Raw genomic sequence first — 10,055 nt, forward strand, 5'->3', positions numbered from 1 at the left:
AACTTTCTCCTCGTATAATCTTTTCTGTCTCTACTGAGCCAAATATGATCTGGCTCATTTAGAGAACCTTGAAAAGATTTCTCTCAGTTTAAATGAAGCTTGTCCAGCTCAGAAAAGGCTTATCTTAATTCATGAGATGAATTTAAGACAACACTTGCTAATTTCTAGCACCTGCCAATTTCATTTTAGGATATCTGTCAAAAGTTGACATATGAGTCTTAAACTGAAGAAGACTTATTGGAGGATTTTTGTGGAGTGTCCACATGCCTAAACCTAATTAAATTGGGTGCCATAATCAGATTATGGCATGAGCCCAATTGGATTTAAGTGGGCGTCCCAAATGGATAAGAACCAAAGAGTCCTGATAAACTTGGACTCTTTGGCGCCACCTTATTTGAGCCTATCCATTATTGGCGCCAACATAGGAGAGAGCTTGGGGATTCTTATCTGATATGATCAGATGATATCACTCCACCAATTAAAATTTTTTCAAAATTTATTGAAATTTTTTTGATTGGTCGAATGATGTGGCACTGCGCAGCATACATGGTCTATATAAACCCTGCTGCACCTAGGGTTTTGGGGCAGAACTTGTTTTGTGCAAAAAACCCATTGGCTGCTACCCCCTCCCCTCTTCTCCATATCCTCCCTGCTCTCCTTTCTCCCCTCTTCACGACCAAGAAGTTGGACATTCATCTGGCATAGGTGCAAGGCGTGGTGACGCCTGGAACAGAAGGCTGCAGGACTTCTTCGACAGGCTGCTGCTCCAACTTCAGGAAGACTTTTGAAGATCTTCCTAATCAGATTTAGATCTGATTTTTGGAGCATAGAATTGTGAGGAGAAGATGTTTCAGATCCTACCTGAGTGGATACTGGTAGAGGCCAGACGCTTGCATGGCTACATCAGAACCTCAGGCAGTGCTGCGATCATCTACAGGGTAATTAGATTATCCTTGAGGTATGTCTATGTTTCTTATACTTTTAGATTTAATTTTGAAATTAAAATATCAGATAATAAAATTAGATCTAATAGATATTAGATCTGAAATAGTGTAGGATAAAATTTAAAATTTATTCTACCCCAGATTTGATGAAATATGAAAGATCCTACACAGGAGAAAGATGATTTTTCCTTCATAACTTCCTTGCGGTTCGGATGCTGTCCGTCTACAATGCCATCCTCGGGCGCCTAGGGCTCAATGCCCTCCGGACAGTAATGTCCACTTACCATCTCAAGATGAAGTTTTCGACCCGACATGGGTCAGTGAGGTTCGGGGAGATCAAATCCTAGCACGCCAATGTTACACCATTGCACTCCAAAGGCCCAGCTTGCCCAAGGTCTATCCTGTAGATGGACTAAATATCTGCGATGAGCTAACTAAGGAGCGTGGAGAGCTGATGGAGGATCTTGAGATGATCCTTCTGGATGACAAAAATCGGGATCACATGGTACAGATCAGGTCGAGGTTAGACCAGGTAACCAAAAGATGCTTATTTCCTTCTTGTAGGAGAACAAGGATGTGTTTGCATGGACCCCAGCAGACATGCCAAGAATTGACCCTATCATGATGGTGCACCGATTGAATGTCAAGCCGACCTACCGATCCATCAAATGAAAGAAGAAAAGGTTCGCCCCAAAGCGACAAAAGGCAATAGCCGAAGAAGTGGAAAAACTGCTCAAGGCTAACTTCATTCGGGAAGTAACTTATTCTGATTGGATTACAAATATTATTTTAGTAAAAAAGGTGAATGGCAAATAGCAGATCTTATCGACTTCACAAATCTGAATAAAACATATCTAAAGGATAGTTATCCGCTACCACTAATCGATCAATTGGTGGATGCAACTTCGGGACATGAGCTCCTCACCTTCATGGATGCCTTCTTCGGATATAATCAAATTCGGATGGCATCGAAAGATGGGGAGAGAATTATCTTTATTATTGATCGAGATCTCTTCTGTTATAGGGTCATGCCTTTTGGCCTAAAGAATACAGGTGCAACCTATCAGCATCTTGTGAACAAAGTCTTCGAGCACCAAATTGATCGAAATATGGAGGTCTATGTGGATGGCATGCTCATCAAAAGTTGAACTTCACGTGACCACATCGATGATCTCAGAAAAATCTTTATCGCACTTCAGGAGTACCGAATGAAGCTGAACCTTATGAAGTGTGCATTCAGGGTAACATCAAGAAAGTTTCTGGGCTTCTTGGTGTCGAACCGAGGTGTAGAGGTGAACCCGAAGAAGATTAAAGCCATCCAAGATATGAATCCTCTGAAGACTGTGAAGGAAGTCCAGTGACTCATAGGGAAAATAGTGGCTTTGAACTGATTTATTTTGGATTGATCGAATGGTACTTCTCATTCTTTAAGATCTTGAAGTAGCCAAAGAACTTCTAACAGATGGAAAAGTGCAACCAAGCCTTTAAGAAACTGAAGAACTATCTAAGTTCTCCTCCACTTCTCAGTAAGCCGGTGGTGGGCGAAGAGCTTCATTTGTACTTAGCTATTTCATCGGTCGCTATAAGCACGGTCCTAATGTGGGAGCAAGAAAAGATTCAGAAGCCTGTGTACTACATCAGTCGAACCCTCCATGATGCTGAGATCGGGTACATCAAGATAGAGGAGCTTATCTTCACTCTTATCATTTCTGTCCGAAGGCTTAGACCCTACTTTCAGGCACATCTAGTCGTGATCCTACTGATCAGTCCCTGAAGGTGGCTTTGCATCGCCTCGATACGTTAGGAAGATTAGCTAAGTGGGCCATTGAACTCACTGAGTTCGGGTTGGAATTCAAAACTCGACAATCCATTAAATCCCAAGCCTTGGCCGATTTCATTATCGAATGCACCAACCCCAAAGATTTGGAGAGACCGATTTGGTTGAAGAAAAGTCTGCAGCATCTGTCTCTGATTTGCCTATAGCATCAGATGGGTTTTGGGTGGTGCATATCAATGGATCCTCTAGCTCCATGGGATCTGGTGCGGGTTTGTTGCTCTTTGGGCCCGAGGGGTTCATCGTAGAGTACGTCCTGTGGTTTAACTTCTCTGCTATAACAATGAAGTCGAATATGAGGCCCTTATCATCAGGCTGAAGATTGTGAAGGTGCTCAGAATGTAGAAGCTAAAAATCCATACCGACTCCCAGTTGGTGGCCGACCAAGTCAAGGAAGATTATGAGGCACGAGGGGAGAGCATGAAGAAGTACCTTCTGAAGGTAAAGGATCTTGTCTCGGCCTTCTCTGACTTCAATATCCTATAGGTGCCCTGGTCTGAGAACTCGAGGGCAGATTTGCTCTCCAAATTGGTGACTTCGGCATCGAACGATTTGCCCTGGGGTTCTTTCTTTGAGGTCCTCGAAAAGCCTAGTGTCGAGGAGCTGCTGCTCGTGCTGCAAATCGATGATGAGCCCAGTTAGATAGGTCCATTCATTCGATTCCTATGGGATGGGACTCTACCGTCGGACTCCTAGGAGGCTCAGAAGATCAGGTACTAGGCCCCTCGATACGTTTTCTATAAGGGCAAACTCTACAATCGATCATTCTCCCTTCCTCTCCTCAAGTTTTTTCACCCTTTCGAAGCAGACTATGCCCCAAGAGAAGTGCATGAAGGCATACGTGAAAATCACATGGGTGGCAAGGCATTGGCATATAAAATTCTTTGACAAGGATATTACTGGCCTACAATGTAGAAGGATGCGATTGAGTTCATTCAATGTTGTGATCGATGCCAGCGAAATGCCAATATTCAGCATCAACCTACCATCCCTCTGATGCCGATCAGTGCCCCTTGACCGTTTGCCCAGTGGGGGATAGACATCTTGGGCCCCTTCCTGCAAGCTTTGGGATAAAAAAAAATTTTACTGGTCATAATCGATTACTTCATCAAGTAGGTGGAAGCCGAACAACTGGCCAGAATCACTGAAGCCAAAGTGAAGGACTTCGCTTAGAAGTTCATCATCTATCATTTTGGCCTCCCACAAGTTCTGACCATAGACAATGGCCGCCAATTCTTTGGCTCAAAGTTTGCCGAGTTTTGCCAAAGTCTTGGAATTTCTCACCACTTTACATCGATCGCACATCCCCAGGCCAATGGGGAAGTGGAGGTAACGAATCGAACCCTTTTGCAGGACTAAAGACATGCCTAGACTGATCCAAAGGAGCATGGGTTGATGGACTACATAACATCCTATGGGCCTATTGCACCACTTAAAGAACGTCCGTGGGAGAAACTCCTTTCAACTTTTCTTTTAGAACAGAAGCAGTTATCCCTATGGAGATTGCACTTTCTTCCTTCTGGGTTGAGAACTATAATGATCAGGACAATGCAAGGTCACTCCGAGCCAATCTGGATCTACTTGAAGAGACTCAAAAAAAGGTGCGGGTATGAATGGCAGCATACCAACACTGATTGGCCCGCTACTACAAATCCTATGTCTGAAGCAAGGAGTTTATAACCAGTGACCTAGTTCTGTGGCGCACCAAAGTCTCCCAACCTGTGAAGCGAGGGAAGCTCTTCCTAAAGTGGGAAGGCCCCTATCTCATGGATGAGGTCGTCCAACTAGGAACCTATCGCCTGAAGCAACTTGACGGCACTCCTTTACCCCGCTCTTGGAATTCTAAAAATCTTTGGATATATTATCAATGATGTGTTAATTATTCATCAATAAAATTCTCTTTTTTTAGGATATCACCACTCCTCTCTCAGTTCTTGATGAAAACTCGATTTCGATACGAATTTCCTTCAAGGACTAGCCTATCACGATTCTCTGAAGAAGCCTAATTTACAGGCCCATCAGATAAAAGGGAGCGAAAATATCCCAAGGATAGCAGCCTAATAGCTTTGTGGCGTAGCTTTGGAGATTCCAAAAAAAAAAAGGAGAAAAAATTGTAGCCATAAAGGAGAGCACATCCATGGAAGAGGTACATATAAAATTTTTTTTTATTTCTTTTAATATTTACAAAAATGATGCTAGAAGAGTGTCATATAAAGAAAAAAGGGGCATCCCACCAGATCCAAAACAAGGAGGGCCTAATCCTCATCCGAGAAAAATATCCTAATTTCCTCATCACTATTCTTAGGAGAGAGGTGGTGCAGGTCTAGCTATGACATCAAGTATTTTATGCAAGCTTTGCAATTCTCAAAGCTCTGGATGAAGCCGCCAGTTGAGTAATCAAGGATCTCCTCCTTGAAGGCCTCTAAGGTCTTGCACTCCACAATGCACCAGAGTCAAGCCTCGGTGAATGCCCCATCAGCAGTGTCTGGATGGGCTACTCCCACGGGGGTGGAAGACCCCTCACCTAGGACCCTCGATGGAGGGGGCACACGATCGGTGTTGGGAGGCTCCGACGATGTAGCCTTCGCCTGCTTGGGCCAGACCTTGCCCCTTAGGTATTCAGCCTTTTTCTTGGCTGCTTCCTTCACTTGTCGAGGAGTGGGTTCCATTGCTACAAATTGTTGAGGGAAAAGAAAAGTTTCCTGACGGATGTATTGGCTATGAAGGGAGATGCTTATTTATATAGATTTCAAGCGACATGCATCCAACCAACCAGCAATCGAATTGCATCATACATCTGATTATGAAACGTCGATCATCATGGCTATTTATTGCGCCTTTCCATTACCAAAGAATAATCAATGAGATGCCCCAAGGATTGCTTAGGCCTACCATGTGGCAATCAGAGATTGACTCAGGACAAATCCCCAGTCCGCTCCTTTAGAAAGTCCCACTTGCCATTATGGCAAACAAAGTTCCCAAGCATATTGCGGATGGGTGCTTGGGATCCCGATAAGTGGGCCAATATACTTTGACCAGTATAGAGCCAACTACTGGAGCTCCCCGAACTTATCTAGAAGAAACTTTAGGACATAGCCGCTCTTCTTCCAATCTTGGGTGAAGCCCTCATCGACTAAGTAGTGGGAGATAATCGATCCAGACCTTCGGAGGTCAAACTCTACCTTTCAGCGAGTCAATGCCCATGAAGACCTTAGTCATTCGGGATGTCAAGACCTCGCTCTTCAGTAATGGGTCGAAGCTCTCGATGACTAAGTAGCATGGGATAACTGATCTGAACCCCTAGAGGCCAAACTCTATTTTTCAGTGAGTCAACATCCATGAAGACCTTAGACATCTGGGATGTCAAGATCTCGCTCTTCAGTGAGGAGCCGAAGCCCTTGGTGATTAAGTAGCAGGGGATAACTGATTCGGACCTCTAAAGGATGAACTCTACTTTTCAGTGAGTCAATGTCCATGAAGATCTTAGTCATCCAACATGTCAAGACCTCACTCTTTAGTGAGGGGCCAAAGTCCTTAACGACTAAGTAGCAGGGGATAACCGATCCAGACCCTCTGAGATCGAACTCTATGAAGAAAAGATAGGGCAGTATTATGCATGCAATTTCAAAATTTTACATAGCGGATCAATAAGATTAAACGATTTAATCTATTTTACATATATAAGATCTAATCTAGATTACCATACCAAGATCTATAATATGATTTAATATGAACTTAAAATCTAAAAATAAAATTCTACATCGATCTAATCGATGCTGCAATCTAGATCTAACCCTTAGATCTATCACAAACAATCAAGCAAGTTCAAGGACCACTGTCGAACTGTAAGTTGTTGATCTTTACTAGTCCAACAATTGGATAGATGCTCCTTCGCACGAAGATGTCCGACCTCTACAGAACATCCACATGAAGACTAGCGCAGATTAGGCTTCTTGGAAGTGTTAGCTTGCAAGGATCTTCAAGGGCTGAACTCTTGTTTTTCTTTTGATCTCTTGGACAATCCAAAAGAAGAAAAGATCTAGAGGACGAACAGGAGAGAAGAGAGAGCTTTGGATAAAAATTAAAACCAATAAAGAACTCAAGATATGGGGCATCCACTATTGGAGACCCCTTTAAATAACAAGGACTTCGAGTTTTGGTCAAAGGGGAGGGCGCCAATATCTCCATGCCAAGAACAATTTTTGGCATCTCAAAAATTTTAGAAAAAGGTGGTTGGCATGTGGAAGAAATCTGATATCTCTCACACCCAAAAACTCTTCAAAGAAATTTTGAAAAAAATTAATAGGCACCACCCTTCTTCCAAACTTGAAAAATCTCTTTCCTTCTTATCTCTTTATCTCTAATTTGGATTGTATTCAAATTAGGTAGGAGATAAGATCATGACTCAGCATACTTTGCCACCCACTCTCATTGAGTCCTTTCTTATCCCACCAAAAATCTCAAGCCAAAATCAATTTGGCATTGAGAATATAGGGATGAGTCCAGGGTGGCGCAAGAGATAAGGATAGAGTCCCTGCCGACTAGGACTCTTCATTTTTAATTTGATTCTAAACCAAATCAAATATGATTTGAACTCAATGATAGAAATGAACCTAATCTAATTAGGATTCCAATCATCTAAATAAATTTCTAACCCAATTAGGAATTAGCTGAGTTCAAGTTTTGATCAAATCAGGATCAAATTTTTTTTGCAATTAGGTTTGATCAAATCAAACCCAATTTAAGTCAAACTGAATTTAATTGAATTAGACTTGATTCAAAGCTCTTTGCTCAATCAAATTGAGTCAATTAGCAATTTAAGTACTAATTAATTCTTCATTAATAGTAGAATCTCAGTCTAATGGGACTCTCCTCTAGAGTCTCAATCCCAGTGGGACTCTTCACCAGAGTCACAATCCAATTGGACTCTTCAGCCATCAGATCTGACCTAATCTTCTAATGTCTGTAACTCCATAGATTCAAATTTAAGTTGGTAGTATAAAAATAATTTTTTATACTAATCGATGTAACTATCTAGCAATGGGATCCGACGTCCGGATAGGTCGAAAGATTGTAAAGCAACATTCTAGAACCTATTAACGTATGGTTACCGTATAATTCATCCCTTTGACCTTAATGCTTAAGGTGACCTAGGATTTGACTGTCAACCCTAATATAGTCCACCATATTATATTTCAACCTTTCAAATCTATCATATAGATTATCCTAGTCAAGATTTTACTAAATTGAAATGCACTGATGCATATCTCCTACTAATTTAGAGAGGTCAATTCCATCTTGACTCACACACCGACTTGATAAGTACTTGACTGCATCTAGTAACCTTCCATCACTGAATTAAAAATTTAGATGGTTCGATACTAAAGTACAGTGAGTTGCTTATAAGTTACCATGGTGGTCTCAGATCTAAGGGATATTAGTACCCATATCCTTCACGAGCTACTATTGATAGCAGAGTGCTCGACAAATGATCACGTCCAGTGCGAATGTACATCTATATTCCATCTGCATGCCATATCAGTATATCCACACTTCTTAGTTAAGAGGACAACCAACTCATATGACACATAATGACCTATACTCGATACTGCTATCGTCCTATTAACAACATATCATTCGATCGTAAATACGTTTTAAGGACTTAACGACAAATCCTCTTTTATCGATTAAATATAGTCCTAAGGACTTCATCATAACACCGGAGTTCAAATAAGATGGACAAATTATGACAAAAAATCTAAATAACTTTTATTAATAAAAATTTATATGCAATTATAATTATGAGCACAATCGTCAACAGACTGACGACTGACTTTGAGACACATTTCTTAACAACTTCCACTTGAATTAAAGCCAATTGATACAGTATCGTATATCCATCTTTGACTTGTGATCATCGAACTCTTTGATTCTGAGAGCTTTAATAAATGGATTGGCTAGGTTCTCTTTTCCATCGATCTTCTGAAGATCGACGTCATCTTGATCCACGATCTTTCGGATAAGATAGTAGCAGCGCAGAATATACTTGGTGTGCAGATGGGACTTCAGCTCTTTGGCTTGAGCAATGACTTCAGTGCTGTCGCAGTAAACAGGACAGGGCCATCGATGGAGAATATCACTCCGAACTCGTCGATGAACTTTTGCAGCTATACAGCTTCTTTCGTAGCATCGGATACCGCGATATACTCCTCATTGCAAACAGCGTCAGCCATGGTGTGCTGCTTGAAACTTTTTCAACAGATTGCTTCACCGTTCAGGATGAAAATATAACTCGACACACTCTTGCTATTGTCATGGTCTGACTGAAAGCTAGAGTTAGTGAACCCACTAGTTTCAAGTTAGTTTCACCATAAACAAGCCACTGATCCTTAGTATTTCTTAAATACTTAAAGATAGCCTTTACGACTTTCCAGTAGTTCTCTCCTGGATCAGACTGGTATCTACTTACTACCCCTAGTGAGTATGCTATGTCTGATCTTGTACATGTCATGGCATACATTATAGAACATACTGCTGAAGTATATGAAATTTTACTCATACGCTCTCTCTTTTGAGGAGTTGTCAGACAATCTTTCTTCGAGAGAAAAATTTCATGACCTATCGGGAGATAGCCTTTTCTAAAATTCTCCATGCTGAACCACTTCAGCACGGTATCTATATATATGGACTGGAATAATTCAAATAATATTTCGATCTATCTCTATAGATCTTCATCTCAAAGATGTAGGATGCTTCTCCCAAGTCCTTCATAGAGAACTGAGACGTAAGCAGACTTTTATTCTTTGTAATACAGGGATGTCATTCTTGATTAAGAGAATGTCATCCACATACAGAATGAGGAATACAACCATAGAGTCATTTATTCATTTGTAAATGCAGAGTTCTTCTTCGTTCCTAATGAAGTCATATGTTCTGATAACCTTATCAAAATGCATGTTCCAACTCCCTGATGCATGCTTAACCTATAAATGGATCTCTGAAGCTTGAACACTTTGGACTCATCTGTGGATGTAAAACTTTCAAGCTGTATCATATACACCTTTTCTTCCACTTCTCCATTTAGAAAAGCTATTTTCATATCCATTTATCAAATTTCATAGTCCATGTGTGTCGCCATCGCAAGCATAATCTGAATGGACTTGAGCATTACCACAGGAGAAAATGTCTCGTCATAGTCAATACCATAATATTGATGATAACTCTTGACAACCAAATAGACTTTATAGGTCTCCATCTTTCCATCTGCGCCCCTCTTC

This window comes from Elaeis guineensis, chromosome 7 (genome assembly GCF_000442705.2).
Source record: "Elaeis guineensis isolate ETL-2024a chromosome 7, EG11, whole genome shotgun sequence".
Lineage (NCBI taxonomy): Eukaryota > Viridiplantae > Streptophyta > Magnoliopsida > Arecales > Arecaceae > Elaeis > Elaeis guineensis.